The sequence below is a fragment of the Triticum dicoccoides genome, chromosome 2B (assembly GCF_002162155.2).
Source record: "Triticum dicoccoides isolate Atlit2015 ecotype Zavitan chromosome 2B, WEW_v2.0, whole genome shotgun sequence".
NCBI lineage: Eukaryota > Viridiplantae > Streptophyta > Magnoliopsida > Poales > Poaceae > Triticum > Triticum dicoccoides.
Window position 1 is genome coordinate 401,222,861 of NC_041383.1, and position 19,697 is coordinate 401,242,557.

Below are 19,697 nucleotides of genomic sequence, written 5' to 3' on the forward strand. Positions count from 1 at the left end.
ACACATACGAAAAAAGAAACATACTGGTGTGGACATTAAAAATAAACTTGCAAAGGATGGCAAAAGACTCACGAGTTATGTCGGAAAAAATGCAGAACCTTCATGCAGCACGTGGCATCAGGCGGCACCCATGTACCTGCCATCGACATCATATACAGGTGAGTCCATAAAAAGTGAAGTTGCGGATGGTGAATTAGCAGAATGAACATAGTTGACAACTACAGTTGCCATGACTGAACAATTGCTTTGCCATCCTTGAACAACTGCAGTTGCCATCCCTGGACAACTATAGTTGCCATCCCTGGACAACTGCAGTTGCCATCCCTGGACAACTGCAGTTGCCATACCTGGACAACTGCAGTTGCCATACCTGGACAACTGCAGTTGCCATGTATGATCAAAATGTGATTGCAATGTATAAACAACCGTGGATGGCAAGTGTGAACAAATCTCTGTGGCATGGTTGGACCACTGCATGTTCCATGTTGAAGAAACTACAGTTGCCATGCATTGACCAACTACTACCATGATTACAGGTTATTTCGGTGGTGCTACATCGGCAAACGTCTCATGGCAAACTTCACAGATTGCAGATAGAGCACGTCAAATTGGTGTGACAGACCACACAAGATGGGCACATGCGGCACAACAAGGTAAGAAAATTTGAACCACAAAACAACACTGCATTTGTTTTTGTGGGAATAGCATGTGAGGAAAAGAAGATTTGTAACAGTGATGGTGGAAAAAATCAAACAGAAAATGCTAACAAGTGGTCGTGTGCAATGAGTCATATATTGTCTTCGGGATTTGCCAATTGCTAAAAGCATGTGTGCAACACTAATGATTGATCGCATTTGCCTAGTGAGCTCAAGCCAAGAATACAAAGTTTTGATGCTAGAATATACTGGTTGCCATGTATTGGCAGCAGTATTTGCCATGTATGTAGGACTGCAGCTGCCATGGATATAGAATCCAAGTTTTGGTACTGAAAGGAGCTAGTTGCCATGTTTGTTGGACTATAGCTGCCATGACTGGAGAACTACAGTTGCCATGCATGTCCATATGCAGACTCACAGCTTGCTGTTTGAATGAAGTCATGCCAAATCACTTGCAGTTGATGTACTCCGTTATGATAAACATGTCATTCAAGCAAAATCTTACGCTCGTACCTGTTTTTTAATTACAGGACCTTCAACTACAATCAACAGCAGCGCGAGGACATCTACTGCGGGGAGCTCTGAGCGCATGGAAGACGCATTCCACCAGACAGCCAACAATCATGCCGCAAACAATGCCGAGTCAGAGTCGGAAATGGCAATCATTCCAGCAATGCCGACAAGCACACCTTTGAACACAAGCACTGGCAACACTCAAGTAGATGAAACTGCCGCCGATACTAAAGTGAATGATGAAACTGATGACGAAGCACAAGGGGATGAAGATGGTGGGCAATCAGAGATCATGATACCTCAGCCACCGTACGTTGGGCAGAGATTTGATTCGTTCGTAGAAGCAAAAGAATTCTACCAAACATATGCAAAGTTCCATGGGTTTGCGGTCAACACCGAATACCATAGGAAAATTAAGAAAACTAATGAGTACAGCAGAGGTGAGATGAGGTGCTACAAGGCACGAAGGAACAAGAAGGGGAAAGGTGTTGCGCCTGTCGTTCCGGAACGAAAGAGAGGTATCATTCTCAAGACGGAATGCCCTGTCTGGTGTAAGCTAAACGTAGATGGAGCACAGTGGGTGGTCACTAAATATTTTGACGAGCACAACCACAAACTCATAAAGAAGTTCGACTTGGTAAAATTTCTGACCGCACACATAGGATTCACCCCCCTCGAGAAGAAATTCATAAAGCTGTTACATGATTGTAACGTCGGTCCATCAAGAATGGTCGAGATACTATCACTCATCCACAACAAAAGAGGGACTCTGAGTAGCATGCCCTACATACCAGCTGACATGACAAACCTAAAGGCAAAGTACCATAGAGAGAGCAAGTTGGCTGACATAGAGGCCATAATGGCCTACTTCGATGAGAAAGCGAAGGAAGATCCAGATTTCCTCTACAGGATAAGATTAGACGATGAGGACCGTGTCAGGAACATGTATTGGGTGGATGGTGCTGCAAGAAGAGCCTACAAACATTTTCGAGATTGCATTTCATTCGACACGACATATCTCACTAATATGTACAAGATGCCATGCGCTTCATTCATAGGAATAAATAACCACAATCAGTCGTTGCAGTTCGGATGCGGGCTCGTTCGGAATGAAGACACGGATGGGTACACTTGGCTGTTCAAGACCTTCTTGGAGTGCATGGATGGACTTGCTCCGATGAACAGAATAACAGACCAGGATTTTAGCATGCATGTAGGCATAGAGGAGGTCTTTCCGTTGGCAGTGCACAGGCACTGCAGGTGGCACATTATAAATAAGGCTGAGGAGACGCTAGGACCGTTCTTTGCTGACTGTCCAGAGCTGCACAAGGCATTAGAGCTGTGCGTGGACCACAGCTTGATGGTGGAGGAGTTTGAAAGGAGCTGGATGGCCATGATTGAAACATATCAAGTCCAAGACAACGAGACTCTTGCTAGCCTGTGGGAGAAGCGAATGTACTGGGTGCCGGCCTACTTCATGCAGTGCTTCTTCCCGTTTCTGCAGACTACGCAGCGTAGCGAGGGGTTCAATGCTGTTTTGAAGCGGTACGTGAGCCCTGGCAACTCATTGCTACAGTTTGCCAAGCAATACACAGCTTTGCAACAAAAAATACTGGGATCTGAGCTACAGCAAGAAGCAAACACTGCGCTAAAGCAGCTAAAATTGCTAACGTATTTACCGATGGAGAGGCAAATGAGCAAGATATACACCAACAAGATCTTTAACAAGTAAGTCAGTTGTGTTACAATCTTATTTGCACAAGCATGAAGGCAGTAGGTGCCATATAGAATGCAATGCAGTTGAAAAGCTTATTTGAAAATGATGATTTCTTGAAAATTAGTCATTGAGTACGGAGTAACCATGATATGTAGATGCCATGTTTAATGAACTACTGTTTGCCATGTTTACTCAACTGCAGTTCCCATGTTTAATGAAATGCAGTTGCCATGTTTAATGCACTGTACTTAAATTGGGCATGTTGGTATGGAAATGCCAATGCCAATTGAAAATGTTATGCAGTTGCCATGTTTAATGAACTGCAGTTGCCATGCTTAATGAACTACAGTTGCCATGTTTACTGAACTGCAATTGCCATGTTTACTCAACTGCAGTTGCCATGTTTAATGAAATGCAGTTGCCATGTTTAATGCATTGTACTTCCATTGGGCATGTTGGTATGGAAATGCCAATGCCAGTTGAAAATGTTATGCAGTTGCCATGTTTACTGAACTACAATTGCCATGTTTAATGAACTGCAGTTGCCATGTTTAATGTACTACAGTTGCCGTGTTTAATGTACTATAGTTGCCATGTTTAATGTACTATATTTGACATGTTCAAACGAAATGTACTTCTATTGGCCACGACAACATAAGGTGCTACAAAAAACAGCACACTATAGTTTAACAAAAAACACACAAAACTTGCAGATTCCAGGAAGAAATAAAGCGTGCCAGCATGTTCACGGCTTTCCAGGTGGATGAACATACTTTCAAGGTGTGTTATATTTTGGGCATGTCGGATTCAGAACTTGAAGACCCGGACAAAGGAAGGAACTACTTCGTGAAAGCCTCGATAGGCCAAGGCGAATACTACTGCTAATGCTGCAAATTTGAATGGGACGACATTGTGTGCTGTCACATACTAAAAGTAATGGATATGAACGCGGTGACACGGATGCCCTACCATTTCATAAGGCGGCAATGGACTTGGGACGCTGACGATGCATTGGCGCCGCAGATAACAAACACAATTTTGGCTATGCATGACGAGAGACCGGAGTCAACCATGGAAGCCGTGAGGCACGTTGTGTTGACAAAGAACTATGCTAAACTAATTGATGAAGCGTGCAAGAGTGATGAGACAACGACAGTCGTAGAAAAACACAGGAAGGCCCTGAAAAGAGAGCTTGATGAGATCAAGAAGAGGAAAGCTAAGGAAGCCTTACACAGGTTCCCCCGCACATCAAGTGTGCCTTCATCCACGGGGCCATCATCTAAAAACTTGGAGATAGGATCTGGAACAACAAGCACACAAACCCAGGTCAGGAACCCGCCCCGTTCCATCACAAAGGGGCATCTAAAAGAGATAAGATACAAATTGGGATTGGAGATTCAAGCAAAACACAAGAAAACAAAGAAAGGGACGGGCAATCCGTAAGCAACATTGGAGCACTGTGACATTGTCCTTGGTGACATTTTATTTTGTAATCTAGATGTTCTAAATTTTTTTAAAAATGGGAGAATGACTCTTGAGGGGCATCAGAAGATGAAGGAAAATGCATTGAATGGATAACTGCAGTTGCCACGTGTATGGTACTTAATTTGCCATGTTATGTGTACTTAATCTGCCATGTTATGTATAGTTAATCTGCCATGCTATTTTATACTGAATCTGCCATGCTATTTTATACTAAATATGCCATGATATTTTATACTGGATCTGCCATGTTAAGTATACTGGATCTGCCATGTTATTTATACTGAATATGCCGTGTTGTTTGTACTGAATCTGCCATGTTAGTTCTACTGAAATATGCCATGTTATTTGTAATGACTCTGCATCGCGTATATTTCCGTGTTTACTCAATGCATTTTAGTCACACATAGTGTGTTGTGTGCAATCTATGGGAAACAAGTTGAAAAGCGTCACGTGCAGCAACCGCAAAAAGGTTACAGCTACATGATCAAACTACCATGCTAGCCGGTACAGTTAGCGATGAAAAAAAGAAGCAAACAACCAAATGAAAAATGACGATAACTTTCACTAACCATGTTTGATGAACTACATTTGCCATGTTTTAAAACATCGTAGACGCATTCGAAACACCAAACTGGTGCTACCAATGATGAAAGCATAATAATAATGATAAACATAAACGTATCTGCTGTCACGCCTAAATAGGTTCACATCCACACATATATTACAGAAAATATTCAAATGTAGCTCACACACCACCACTACATACTAGGCTACGTGGGGTTGTAGTCATAACATAGCGCACAGACATAGTTTTGAAAAGAACAAAGGTAGTACCTTACATTCCTCGGCAACAGAATGTAAGGTAGGCGTTCAGTATGGAGCACCGCGTGATCACTTGTACTTCTTGGTGACTTTCTTGACAGCTTCCTCTACGAACTCACGTGCTCCGGGCCGCTTGTTGAAATCTTCATTCGTCAACCAGTTCCATGTGTAAATTTTCCGAAGCTTGACGACCATTGCAGCTGTGACAACAGGAACCAGTCTACCTTCCCACTTTGCAAGGTATTCCAACGTGTGAAAGCCATAGTCCGTCCTGTACAAGAAAAGAATCAGGTGAACTCGCAAAGGATAGAGATAACAACGATAAACTTCAAATCAGATGTAACAAAGAGGGTTAGCATTGGTGTAGAGGACAGATGAAGAAAGAGATGGGAAATTACTTGTTCCCTTGCTTCGTAGTCGCCACGTACTCAACTGGAAAATGTCCGATATGGACCTTTGAGTGTTCGTAGTGACAGTTCCATGTCTCTTTGAGGTTGTTGATGAAGTATTCAGCATGCGTAGCAAGGTCTGCATCAGCTGCCGAACGCATTGAATCAAGCACCTCAAAACATTGGTTCTTCAGGTCAAGGCAGATCACGTAGTGGTGACCACACTTGTCATGCGGGTCATGTGGTGCAAGCTCCTGGAACATGGGGAACAGGACCTGCAAGTAAAATGAAGGAAAGAAGAAGCAGAGTTCACATGAAGAACAGAAAATGGTGTAATTGGGAAAATGACGTGTAAGGATATCACCGGTTGCGGTAAGAGGCACATGAGTGACATAAAGCAGCAAGGGGACAAAAAGTAGAATCACATAGAATATTTAGTTATTGGTGGTAGTTAAAAGAAGTTGCCATCCATGTATGAACAAAGTTGCCCTATATTTTACTTTGAAGTTGCCACATAGTTTGTACGGGGATGCAAATCAAAAGTCAGTTTACATGGCAGCTGTTGCCACGTGAAACAGCTGCCACATAAACAGGGTGTAGCTACTGGCAAAAAACATACCACGAGAGGAAAAATGTGCAAAAAGGGAAGGAGTAATCACACATTTCTTCATTGTGAGCTTGAATTCACCCTGCGCAGCAAAATGCTTCCTCAGGATTTTGTGGTGGAAGTCACCATCCCATATTTTGCAGGTCACACTGTAATGCATGATTGTTTTGTCGGAAGACATATCCATATGCTTGTTGATGAAGTCAATCCCACATGCAACTACATTCGTCGACATTTTACCGAGTGGCCTCACGGACTCAGCAAGATCACCCAGGTCGACGTACGTCGCTTCGCATTGTATGACCTTGGTTCTGTCCAAACATGAGTTGTATGAAAATGATATAACATGAAAGAATCATGTCTACTAAGTAAAAAAAGGAGAAATAAAACATAAACGGATAATATCTAGAAAGTAGAAAAAATATGAATGGTAAAAAGAGCAAAGCAAAATGAGAGGTTGTGTGGTGTGGTCATTACGCTTTCAGCTCCTTCATGTGCTTGCTGCTGGCCCTCGCATTTCCAAATCGCTTGACAATATCGTACAACTGGTTCTGCTCCTTTGTGGCCTTGACTTCGGGCTCGGAGTCATCCGCGGGAGGTGGGTGAACTACCCTCTGCACCTCACAAAACTAGAGGTGGCACTTCTAATGGTATCCTCAGATACCGTCTCAGCGGGCATGTTGGAACTTGATTGCCCCTGACCTCGCGAGGACCTCCTCTGCAATGCTGCCTCCTCAATCCTGCGGTAAACTTCATCAAGTGACGGCGAAATCTTCTCAGGGGTGCCTGCAAGGATCAAAAAATGGGTTAGGATACCTGGAAAACAAAACAAATGTAGTGTGAAAAGAAAAGGTGCATGATATGAAATGTAGGTACAAAAGTAGGGAGTTGCCATGTGGAGGCAAATCCAGTTGCCATGTGTATTGCACTGTAATTGCCATGTGAAAGCAACTGCAGTTGCCATGTTGTGTCAACTCCAGTTGCCATGTGGTTGCCGAATGAAAAATGCAGCATGGAAACAAAATTGCAGGTGACATGCTGCAGCAAATCCAGTTGCCATGTGTAGTGCATTGTAGTTGCCATGTGAGAACAAGTATAGTTGCCATGTTGTATCAACTTCAGTTGCTATGTGATTGCCGAATGGAAAAATACAGCATGGCAACAAAAATGTAGGTGACATGGTGCAGCAAATCCAGTTGCCATCACAGGTGAGAACCCCAAAAAAATTGCTTGGGACAAAAGTCAGACTACACAGATGTATACAAGAAAATGATAAGCGCAGAAGAAATGTACCTTGGACGATCGGCTCTGTGAACTTGACAGCCTTCCTGCCCTCGACCATTGGCTGCGCCATCATTGCGGCCATGCCTCCCGGGAAAGCAAAGGCAACTGGCGTAGGATCTTGCACTACTGGTTGATCTTGACTGATGCCAAGGCTAAATCTCGGTGGGTGAAGGCCATTGGGTGCCTCTCATGCCTACTGGCCGGACCGCGAACAACTTGCGGGGCGAAATCCAAGGGTGAAAGATCAAAAAACATATCTAAATCGGCCGCTACAGAATCATCGGGCTTATTCGTAGGGCGGGGCGTGTTGTCAGCGGTATCAGCCGCAACTTTCTTGATAATCTTCTTGTTTGGGCTGTAGGGGACACCAACATTGACTGGGAGCTTGGAAGTGCGCAGATTTAAGCTGGGGTTTTCCACTGCGGGTAAAGACGCAGTCTGCTCCGGACGTTCACCTCCATCACTTGTGCCCGGCTTGACACCTGCATCAGTTGTACTCCGGTCTTCCGGTTTCTCCATAACATTGCTTTTGGCAGGTGGTGGGAATAGTGTGGATGCAGGAACATAACCAGACTCATCTCTGCTGCTCCTAGCTACAGCCGATGCATTGCGTATGTCTGTTGATTGCTTGCGGGGGCTACGACGCCTAGGTGGAAGCCCAACTCGCGAAACAGTCGCCTTAGCAATCTCTGCACCACCAGGAGCTGGAGCTGTTGTGCCAAGACTCTTACCTGTAGATGGCATATCATCATGAACTGCCGCCTCAGCCACTTCTGTCGTGGACACAGGAGTGCCACCACGCATGCGCTTGGAATCCGTGTCAGATGAGAAGGAATCTTCCTTGCTTAGGTTGGTCTCGGGGGCGTCCACTTCAACGCTTGCTGATGGGGTGGCATGACTCACAGCAGCATCCTTCATTGCCAGCAGAGTGGGCAATATTTCAGCAGTCCTGGTAGATACCGACTCGTCACTCCCCGATGTACGGATGCCTGTTGTTGTAGCCTGCACATCTGCAACCAGCGGAGATGGTCGGCCACTTGCGTCAGAGTTAGTGGGAATAGTTGATGGTGCAGCAGCAGTTTTGTCGACTGACGCCTCATGAACATCTGAGTTGCCACCTGTTGACAACTTTGAATGAAGGCGTTCGAGTGGGTCCCTAATGATATGCTTGGCCGTGCGTGTAGTAGTATTCTTCACCCTGCAAAAAAGAAAGCACATGAAAAAGGTATTAAAAAATGAACAAAAATTTGCCATGGTAGAAATCTTAAAAAATGAAAAGTAGGTGGAAAGTTGGTACTGCCATGTAGGTGGAATAAGAGTTGCCATGTGTCATAGTTAGCAGTTGCCATGCAAAACCAGCAAGAGTTTCCATGCTAGCCAACTCGAAGAATGATAAAAATGCTTGATCTACCAGGAATGCAATTTCAAAACTAGGTATGGGATGAGCACACAAGCCAATGGAAAGATGACAGTTGCCATGTAGGTACAATAACAGTTGCCATTTGGCCTAGATAGCAGTTGCCATGCAAAAACAAGCAGAGTTGCCATGTAGTTAAAAAAGAATGAGTTCATTGGAAAAACAACAGTTGCCATGTGGGACTGATGACAGTAGCCCATGTGGCAAGCTGAACAGATGCATTCAAAAATAAAAAATATAGCACTATGGCAATGAAAGAACAGGGAAAACCTACTTCTTGACTGGCTTTCTCATGTCTGGCAGCACGATAGTATCCCCGGTGTTGGACGTCGTCGTACGAGGAGATGACCTGGTGGAAGGGGTGTCACCAGCAATGGGGGCACCTTTGTTCAATCGAGCAGAAACATGGGTTGGTGTTGGTGCCTGTTTCTTCGTAACTGCTCGTCCACTAGCTGTCGCCTCACTACACGTATAAGATAGAGGCAAAAAAAAGGTGGCAAGTGTCAGACAGGAAACTCATTGTCGCGCTTAGCAAAACAAATGCAAAAAGGGCCAGTCTGTTCAAAAAATATAGACAAAACAAAACACTAAAATAGAAGTCGAATCTCCTCCTAGCAGCTACGGGATCGGTCCTAGACCTCTTGCCTAGAGAACCCTGCCCAACATCCTCTGGAGCCCTCCCCCTCTTTGAGGGCAATACCCCCTCACCTCTCGTAGCTGTATGTTCTCTGACTTTCTCCGGTGAGGGGACATCTGGTGCAACCTTGCCCTTCTTACCACCTGCACGAACTTCAACATGTTCATCATCATCGGTGTCGTGCTGCACGTTCTCCATGTCATCGTCATCGTCCTTCTTGAGAGCAGCATCTCCATCTAGTTCATCTTGTGTGTCAGCAAGCTCTTGGGAACTATTGTAGTCGTACCGGCCACGACAACCAGTTGGCCGATGTGTCCGTTCTGCAACAAATGTAGTGAACTGCCTCGCAACCACGTCTCTGTCAGAGCCATTAAGGGACGTCCAACCCTCAACCAACTTCCCGAGCAAGCTGGTCATTTCGGATGCAAACTGCCCAATTAGATGCTCAACAGGTGCCCTCACCTGTGCATGAAACAAGAAGCAGCAATAACCAACCATATTAGAGTCACTTGCACAAGATCAAAAATAATTCAAAGCAACCATAGATATATATCTTTGATTACCTCAGTAGGGCAAGACAGAGCTGAGTGCACGTCCATCCACTTTCCAAAGTTTTGAGGGCCCCCAAACACGCTGTAGTCTATAGCATGCTTGGCCATCAGCTGGAAATAACCAAAAAATAGCTAGGATGTAAGAGAGAAAATGATGAACACTGACTAACAGTTCATGTATTGCAAATAAAGTAAAAAAAGAAGACGAGAATAGAAGTTTCAGCACGGATGACAGACTTGCCATGTGGAGTGAGACATGGATACCATGCGCGGACAGCCATGGCTAATAAGGTAGTCATCTCTTGTTAGCCACAGACGGTTGCCACATGAGGATTTTTTCATATGTTATGTAGCAAAAATTGTAAGAATGTCGTGTAGAGAAAGAAACCAGAACTAACCTGCAGTTTCCCATATTTGGTACCAGTTACCCTGTCTGCAGCAAGCACAGCCTTGACAGCATCGTAAGTCCACGCAGAAACAACAAACTTGTGTGTAGGCGGCGGGCCTCCTGTCCTGGTGAAGTCCACGGTGGATAGATCAAGACAGTCGATGTACATGAGCTGATGTACATTTAAAAGGAAAAAATATCAGTTACCATCATGGTATTTTACAAAAACAAGCTAATGTATGTTCCTACAATCATCAAGTTGAAGTGCATGAAAAAGAAAGAAGAAGTTGCCATCTGTCTGTGCTAGTTGCCATCATGGTAAGATGGCAGTTGCCATCTTGTCATGATGGCAGTTGCCATCTTGTTATGATCATGGTTGCCATGCATAAATAAAAGTGTTAAAGAGTGTTCCCAAAAAGGACTGGTAAAAAAATACCATTAAATGCAGTCGACAACCCTTCTGGTACATCTTGTTTGAGAATACATCATGCAGGAAGTCGGCAATGAAATTACACCAATTCATGTTCTTCACATCTTTCAATTTCGCCTGCATGGCACAATTTTTCAGGACAACAAGTTGCCGCATCAGAAATCAAATGGAAAAACATCAAAAAAACTGGCAGTGACTAGCTTACACATGACATCGGAGCCAAAAGATTGAAGGAAATAATGGAGTATAGATAGATCATTCACCAGGATGGGGAAGCATTTGTTGCTTGGGCAAAGAGAAGTGGTCGGCACGAAAACAGCTGAGATGAGGTACATGAGTAGCTTCATCTTAAAAACCTCGCCATGGGTTGTCATGGCCTGTAGCGAATCTGCCAGGAAAGTCGTGTTCGGCATGGATTCCAACCCAGGAAACAAATGGGAGAACAACGTTTCTTCGATCTTATTATTGACCTCATACGGGGCTTTGATTTCTCCACGGGGCACACCCAAAGTGCAGAACACGGATTCCTCGTCCAACGACAGTCTTCCACGTCCCGGAATCAAAAATTCCCTAGAGGCGGGGTCGTAAATCTCACCAAGCTAGTCGCATACAGGGTTGACTAGATTCTTGCACCGAACATCCATCAGAGCCTGCATACCCATCTCAGCAGCAGCTCCCTTTTGATCGTCGGTAAATCTGTCGGTCAATGAAGTCAGGCGTTCATGTGAGGCCCTATTGCGAGTACATTTCTTCTTCTACAAAATAGACAAATGATCATTTGTTGCCATGTTTTCATTGTCATGAAAATTTAGTTCATAACAGACGACTGCAAGCTCGATGTGGCATCCAAAAACATATGCAAGAGGAGGAGGGGTGTGGATAGTTACCTCATTGCCGTCTTTTCTCCGTCCAGTTGCCCGATTCCGCTGCGGTGCATCCATGAAATCATCATCATCATTTTGATGATCGCCGCGAGCCATTCTGCTGAGGTAAGAACAAACCAAATTGTCAGGGTGGAAATGAAATGTAGGAAGTAAGCAGTTGCCACCTAATAGAATGTGCTTGCCACATGGGCTCAATTCAAATGGCAAATAGTGAAGGCAAATATCACATGAACACACATGCACCCCCTATGATTGTCGAAAACATAAATGTGGCGATTAAACACATTGGTTTCATTTGAAAAATCTACAGATCGTAATGCACTTAAAAAATGTTGAAGTTGCCATGTTAGCACAAGATATTACGAAAGAAAGGTACAAATCTTCTACTGCACAAACATAAAATGTGGCAGCTCACACCCTGTCCTCATACAAAAATGAGTTTCCATGTGTTCAATGGCAAAATGTGCTAGGTTTTTTTTGACGATGAACGACAGTGGGAGAGGCTCCCACTGACTTTGCATTACTCACAGATGGGTGTTACATGTTTACATGGGGGTTTAGCAGGGTCCCCCAGCACCCTACATGTACAAAGAAAAAGGTAAACTACTTGCGCCTCCTACAAGTTACATGTGAAAGTGCTTAAGAAGGGACGAAACTCTTCTTTACAATTATGAGCAAGGAGGCCCAACAGATGTTTGAATATATCAAGCCATGCAGCGAAAGAGTGCGGCACTCCCCTGAAGAGCTCATTGTTCCTCTCCTTCCATATGCTCCAGGCGGCCATCAAAAAAATATCCATGAACAAGGGTTGCCTCCAACGATTTTTACCTTCAGGCAAGATGGAAATTCTGTTGCCATCATGCGGCCATGTCAGACCGACCTTGTCCCAACAACGTTGGCTAAAGGGGCAGGTGAAAAACAGGTGCTCAACTGTTTCCTCAGGAGGATTCTGGCAGAGCAAACAAGCATAATTGTTGTTTGCCACAACATAGTTCCTCCGCTTCAACATGTTTCTTGTGTTTAGGCGGTCAACCAGCAGCAACCAGCCAAACATTTTGAATTTGATGGGGTTCTTGGATCTCCAGAGCCATGTGAATGCCTCATCGGCGATCATCTCCCTAAAGCAGTGGTTGTAGTAACTTTTGGCTGAGAATTTTGCATTGATGGTACTAATCCAAACATCTGCTTCACCCCTCACAGGAACAACATGCGAGGAGCCTCTCTGAATCTCCCTTACTTCCTCTCTAGCTTGCGCGGAGAGTGGCAGATGAAAGAGCGTGGCAGGGTTTGTCGCTTGCAAAGCAGTGCAGACGGATTCATCTTCATTTGTGGCAAATGAGAAAGCTCTAGGGTAGATCTCGGAGAGCGGGGATTCCTGGTCGTGTGCAAGCCATACGTCCTTCTAGAATAGCACAGAGGTCCCATCACCTATAGCAGCTTTTGAGATCCCTCAAAAAATGTGGCTGAGTTGCATGATATCGTGCCACCAGAAGGATCCGATTGGGTCAGCAACATGAGGTACCATGTTCACATAATATGTGTCCCAGATCAATGTCACCCATGGTACATCAAGGCAGTTGTAGAATTTGTAGAGATGTTTTAGGAGCAGCACCACGTTTTGGGTTTTGATGTCAATCACCCCCAGCCCACCCTTGTGTTTTGGCCTGCAAACCAGATCCCATGCAGCCAAAGAATTATTTTTCACACCTGCCTCGGTGTTTTTGGCCCACAGACAGTATCTACGCAACTTGTCGATGTGCTCAACCACCTTTGGATGTAATTTTATTGTGCACATAGCATATATCATCATGGAAGTGATGGTGGAGTTGACCAACGTGAGTTTGGCGCCAGCTGAGAGCAGGGACAGGGTCGTGGACAACTTCCGCTCAACCCCACACACCAAAGGCATTAGCTCAAGCAACGTTACCTTGGTGGTTCCCATGGGAAGCCTGAGGTAGGTAAAAGGGAGCGACCCCACGTTGCATCCAAAAATAGAAGCCAAAACAGAGGCTTGTTGCAGATCAAGGTTGATTGGAATCAATGTTGATTTGTGAAAATTTATTTTCAGGCCAACTAACTCAGCATAATCAACCAGAATGGACTTCATACGGGCAGCTTGGTCCGGGCAAGCAGGCATGACCAGGATTGTGTCGTCGGCGTATTGGATCACTGGGTAATCCCCTCTCCGGTTGGATGGAAAGGGTAGCTCAATTAAACCTTGGGTGTACGCATCATTAATAGCCGCTTGAAGTAGGTCAGCCGCCAAAACAAAGATGAGTGGTGACAACGGGTCGCCCTGTCTCACACCACATTTGCACAGAAATTTTCTTCCAGGCACTCCATTCAGAAGAACCAAAGAAACCCCGGAAGCAAAAATGGACCTCATCCAGCCGAGCCACCTATCATCAAAGCCCATGTGTTTCATGATCTGCAACATCGGTTCATGTTCGATTGTATCAAAAGCTTTGGCAAAATCGAGTTTCAGTAACACAATCTCTCTCGCAGAAGTTTGACATTGGTGGATGTATTCGAACGACCACGCCAAGCAGTCTTGGATGGTACAGCCCTTGAGGAACCCATATTGGTTCCTATGGATGATTTTCAGGATGACTTTTTGCAGACGGTTGGCTAGGATTTTTGTGATAATTTTCAGGCAACAGTTTAGTAATGTTATTGGCCTGAAATCATTAGCCGTAAGCGGAGAGGGAATCTTTGGAATGAGAGTGATATAACCCTCACTAATGCTGGATATATCAAGGTTGCCTTCGTGAAAATCGTGACACATTTTGTAGATATCTTCCTTTGTAATGTGCCAGCAAGTTTTGAGGAAGCAGCCATTAAAACCATCGGGACCTGGAGCCCTGTCAGTAGGCATCTCTTTGATCACAGCATCGATCTCACTATTAGAGAAAGGTGATGAGAGCACATCCAGGCCATCCACCCTTTTGATGATGCGGTTGAGATCAAAGCGCATGTTAGTGGGTTTAGAGGCCCCCAAACGTTCCTTGAAAGTGTTGAACAACACCCCTTCCTTGCCAGCATGATCAGTGACCTCAACATCTCTATCTTGCAAGCTGGCAATTGAGTTATGCCTAAAGCATTTAGTAGCAAGAGATTGGAACAGCTTAGTGTTCTCGTCAGCAAATCTGAAGTATCTACCGGTGCATCTTTTCCTCCAATACTCATTCTAATACTTTAGGAGATAGTTGAGGTGTCTTTTCAGGATATATCTGAAGTTAGCTTCCTGGACAAACAGGACTCTCTTGTCTTCTAAAGCATCGAGATCAGCTAGAGCATTGTTGCTATTTTGAATCATGATCTTCGGCTTGGAGATACCTCTACTCCAACGCTTGAGGTCATAGTGCAGCGTTTTGAGCTTCTTACAAACGATAGCAGCAGAATTGGAGGCATGGCATGGTTTACTCCAAGAATTGGCCACCACATCAGAGAAACCAGGGTGATTGATCCAGAAGTTCTCAAACCGAAAAAGGTTTGACTTCGGGATTTTGGATTCGATTGAAATCACGCACGAAATATGGTCAGAAACTGGTTTTCCCAGAGGTAGCACCATCGTATTAGGGAAAGATGTGGTCCAATTAGATGATGAGAAGAACCAATCAAGTTGTTCCAGGAGTGGGTCGTCCTGCATATTACTCCACGTGAAGGCTCTACCCTTAACTGGGATTTCCATTAAGGATTGTGCACGTATAAGCTCATTGAACAACAACATATCAGATGCATCTCCCCCTGGCTTATTTCTGTTTTCAGTGGATCGTATATAATTGAAGTCTCCCAAAATTAACCAATTTTCATCATCTGGTATTGTGAGGTCAAATAGCCAGGAGGTAAAATCAACCTGTCTCTGACCCGTACATGGGCTGTAAACATTGACCAAATTCCAAGACTCATTTGACTGATTATCCACAAAAGAAACGCCCACTGCAAAAGATTCCATGTGCCAAGGTGTGCCCACGAAAACAGAACTGTTCCAGATAGTGATAATTCCACCCGAGGCCCCAATCGATGGCGCGAAAACAAATTTATCAAATCGCTTGGGGCAGAAAGATTTAATAAACACTAAATCAAAATGTTCCCACTTGGTTTCCTAAATGCATATAACAGAACAACCACTAGAGTCGATAGCATTCCTAAGAGCCAAAAGTTTGCTATCAGAGTTAATCCCTCTGATGTTCCACGACAGGATGTTCCACGGTTTATTCATTAACAGAAATAAAATCAGGCCGCCTCATCAGAGGCAATCTGCTGGGTTGAAATTGCCATGTTAAAATGCAACACAAAATTCAAAAAAGCGATGAAAAACATCTAGTGAACAACCTGAAATTGTAATGTACACATTGACCTCATATTAAAAATGAGTTTCCATTTAGTATGGACAAATATGTTCAGATATCACAAGGTCAGCGTGGCAAAACACGAAACTGGGTCTGTAGTACAATGAATTTGCCACATTATCCTGCCTATAAAATGGCAACAGACATGATGTGTTCACAGAGATACTTGCCACATGGAAATCATATATATGGCATCTGACATAGTTGATGTGGAAATTAGTTGCCATCCAGTGCACATAGTTATTGAAACTGACATGACTACCTAGTTACTATACTTTGCCATGCCACATTATCCTGTCAGTTGCCACAAGTCAGCGTGGAAAAACACAAATTTCGGTTTGTAGTACAGTGAATTTGCCACATTATCCTGCCTACAACATGGCAACAGCCATAGTGTGTTCACAGAAATACTTGCTACAAGGAAAGCATATATGTGGCAACTGACACAGTTGATGTGGAAATTAGTTGCCATCCAGTGCACATAGTTGCTGAAACTACAATGACTACCTATTTACTACACTTTACCATGCCTACAGCGTGGCAACAGCCATAGCATGTGCACAAAATTAGTTGCCACATGGAAAGCATATTTGTGGCAACTATCACAGTCAATCAGGAAATTAGTTGCCATACAATGCATATAGTTACTCAAACTACCATGTTTGCATTCATACTGCACTTTGAAAAACAACTACCTAGATCTAGCATTCAGTGGCAACTATCATAACTTGAAATTCATCACCAAAATTCTCCCTGCATTGATCGCAAATAGCAATTCGAAGCAATGCGCAACTATCGGACAGAAAAACGACGACCCAATCCCAAGGCACAACCAGGATGTCGCTTCGAACAGGCCGAATCACACCGGCGTGACCGCCACCGTGGCGGCGACGAAACTGCCCAATGCCACCAAAAACGGCAAGCACAAGACTCCGCAGCCGGCGGGAACGCTGGCGCATCGCGAACCCGCCTGAATCTCGATGAATCTCGAGCGAAGCATCGACCACGGAGGGGAGGGGAGAAATGCAGGCAAGGATTTTGAGCGTGGGAGGGAGCATTACCTTCAATCTGTAGGCGCTACGGCGAAGACGCTCCGGTCCGGTGAGCACCAGCGACGACCGCGAATGCCGTCGACTCTTCTGCCTCCGCCATCGCCTTCTCCTCTCGCCTTCTCCTCCAATCGACTAAACTGTGGGGTGGGTTGTGCGAGTAACTGAGGGGAGGAGTAAATGGAACCGTGAGGGGAGGGGGGCGAAGTGCGCGACGTGTTTGACGTCAACCACGATCGGGCGTGGCGTGCGGGCGCAGAGCAGTTCCACCGCACGCCCCCGAGTGGCAACCGCTGATCGCGGGGAGGCAACCGGCGTGTGGGCGAACTATGTCACACACCACACACGCGCCTTGTCCTACGTGGCACACAAAATCAGGCAAAACGTGCCAAGATTCGTGCAGATACTGCTGGATGGCAATGGAGGCGTGTGGTTGAGATGGCTAACGCCCACACGTGTGGGTGTTAAGCACTCATGGAATTCAAGGATTGGGAGGGATTTAAATTTTGGACGATAATAACGGGCCGACCTCCCCTCAGGAAGGCCACCCGAGCGAACAAATGTTCCCTACAAAAGGCTCGTTTGAGCAAACGAACGTTCCATATAGGAGGCTCATTTGAGTGAGCGCACCATGAGAGTGTTTCCTCAAAAAATCACAGTCGGTGAATGCTCAGAAATTGGCATGCTATAACAGATATATTTGCCATGAAAGAAAGAATAACCATGCTAGCAAAAAAAATGTCAGGAATTTTTCATGTTGCACCAGAGTAAATTGCCATGTGTTCGGTGATTTTCCATGATGCAACATAGAGAATTGCAAGCTAAAAAGAAAAAAAATCACTCACATGTTCAAGAATTTGCCATGCTACATAGAGGAGCTGTCATACATGCTTCTAAGTAATTGGCATACTAGATCATATGGTGCCATTGCTATACATGGAGTCCTTCCCCCTGGATGGTGTATGAGAGCAAACATTTGTGTCGTTCCCTTGGGAGGGTGCATATGATCGAACATGAATTGCCACCTGTGTTGCTTTGAGATTCACACACGAGAATTGGACGTGCTGGAGAGCTAGCGTTCCCTAGAAAAAACACTCCTAGAGAAACTAAGCACAATAGCTTTTCCGTAAATTTTATGTCATGCTAGGTTTTTCGCACTTGACAAACAAATGATTTTTTTCAATCATTGTTGTGTTGATTGTAACCATTTTTATACCAACTAGAGGTACAATCATGTCTCGTGGTGAATCAGAGAGTGCCTTGACACCATAACCTAGAGCCTAGATTGGACAACGAAATTGTGGTTGAAATAACTCTAATTTCAAAAATTGATCACCATGAACACAATGTATTAAGCTCATTTGATGGTTAAGTGCAAACAAATTGGCTATGATACATGACGCCAAAGACATTTCTCACATTCGTATCCCCTCTAAATCAATGGATGATTGCATCGCTTGGTAGTATGAACAATCTGGGTTGTTCTCTGAAAATATAGGCTCACCATTCACCTAAAAGAGAGAGATAACTTCCCAACATCAAGCTCATCAAACCAAGCAAATGACATAAGCATATGAGATGTTATCTGGAAATCTATGGTGCCACCAAGGGTTAAGCCCTTTACTTGGAGGGTTGCAATTGGCTCAACAGCAACTAAGAAAAATAAGAAGAAAAGAACACTGGAAATTAGTGAGGTCTGCTCAATATGTGGTAATGGTACAAAGAATGAATTTCGTGCAGTGGTAGAATGCATAAGGGCTCGGGCTTTATGTTAGGAATTAATAGAGATTTGGCACCTTCCCTTTGGAAAAGCCTTAGATATACTAGAATAGACTGGTTGCAATGCTTCTTGGCACCTTGCTCGGAGGAGATTCGTATTAAAATTATGTTGATATACCAGAGGGCATGGTACCTTAGGAACAATGTCGTACATGAGGACGACAAAGCCTTTGTGACAGTAACCAAAAACTTCCTAATCAAATATACAGAGGAAATTCATGATGTGGAACATTGCATGAAAATCCAATATTTCCTACGAGACACCAAAGATCCAATCTAGGAGATGCATGGCTACAAGAGCGGAGTGTGTCTACATACCATTTTAGACCAAAAGCGTTAGCATCATAATGTGGTTGTTGTAGTCGTACTTTTCACGATCCTATCGTGATCCAATCCGATCTAGTGCCGAACAGACGACACCTCCGAGTTTAGCACACATACGGCTCAGAGGCGTCTTCTCCTTCTTAATCCAGCAAGCGACAAAGAGAAGGTAGATGAGATCGGGACCAACACGACGGCGTGGTGGTGGTGGTGGCAGCGGAATTCCGGCAGGGCTTCGCCAAGCGCGTACCGGTGAAGCGTGGGAGGAGTTAGGAGAGGTAATGGGCAATGGTCGAATGGGAGCTGCCCCAACGCCTCCCCACCTTTATATAGGCGTGGAAGGGGCTGGTGGCTTACCCTCCAAGGCCCTAGGTCCATTGGTCAAAGCGGGAGGAAGGAAATTCCTCCTTTCCTTC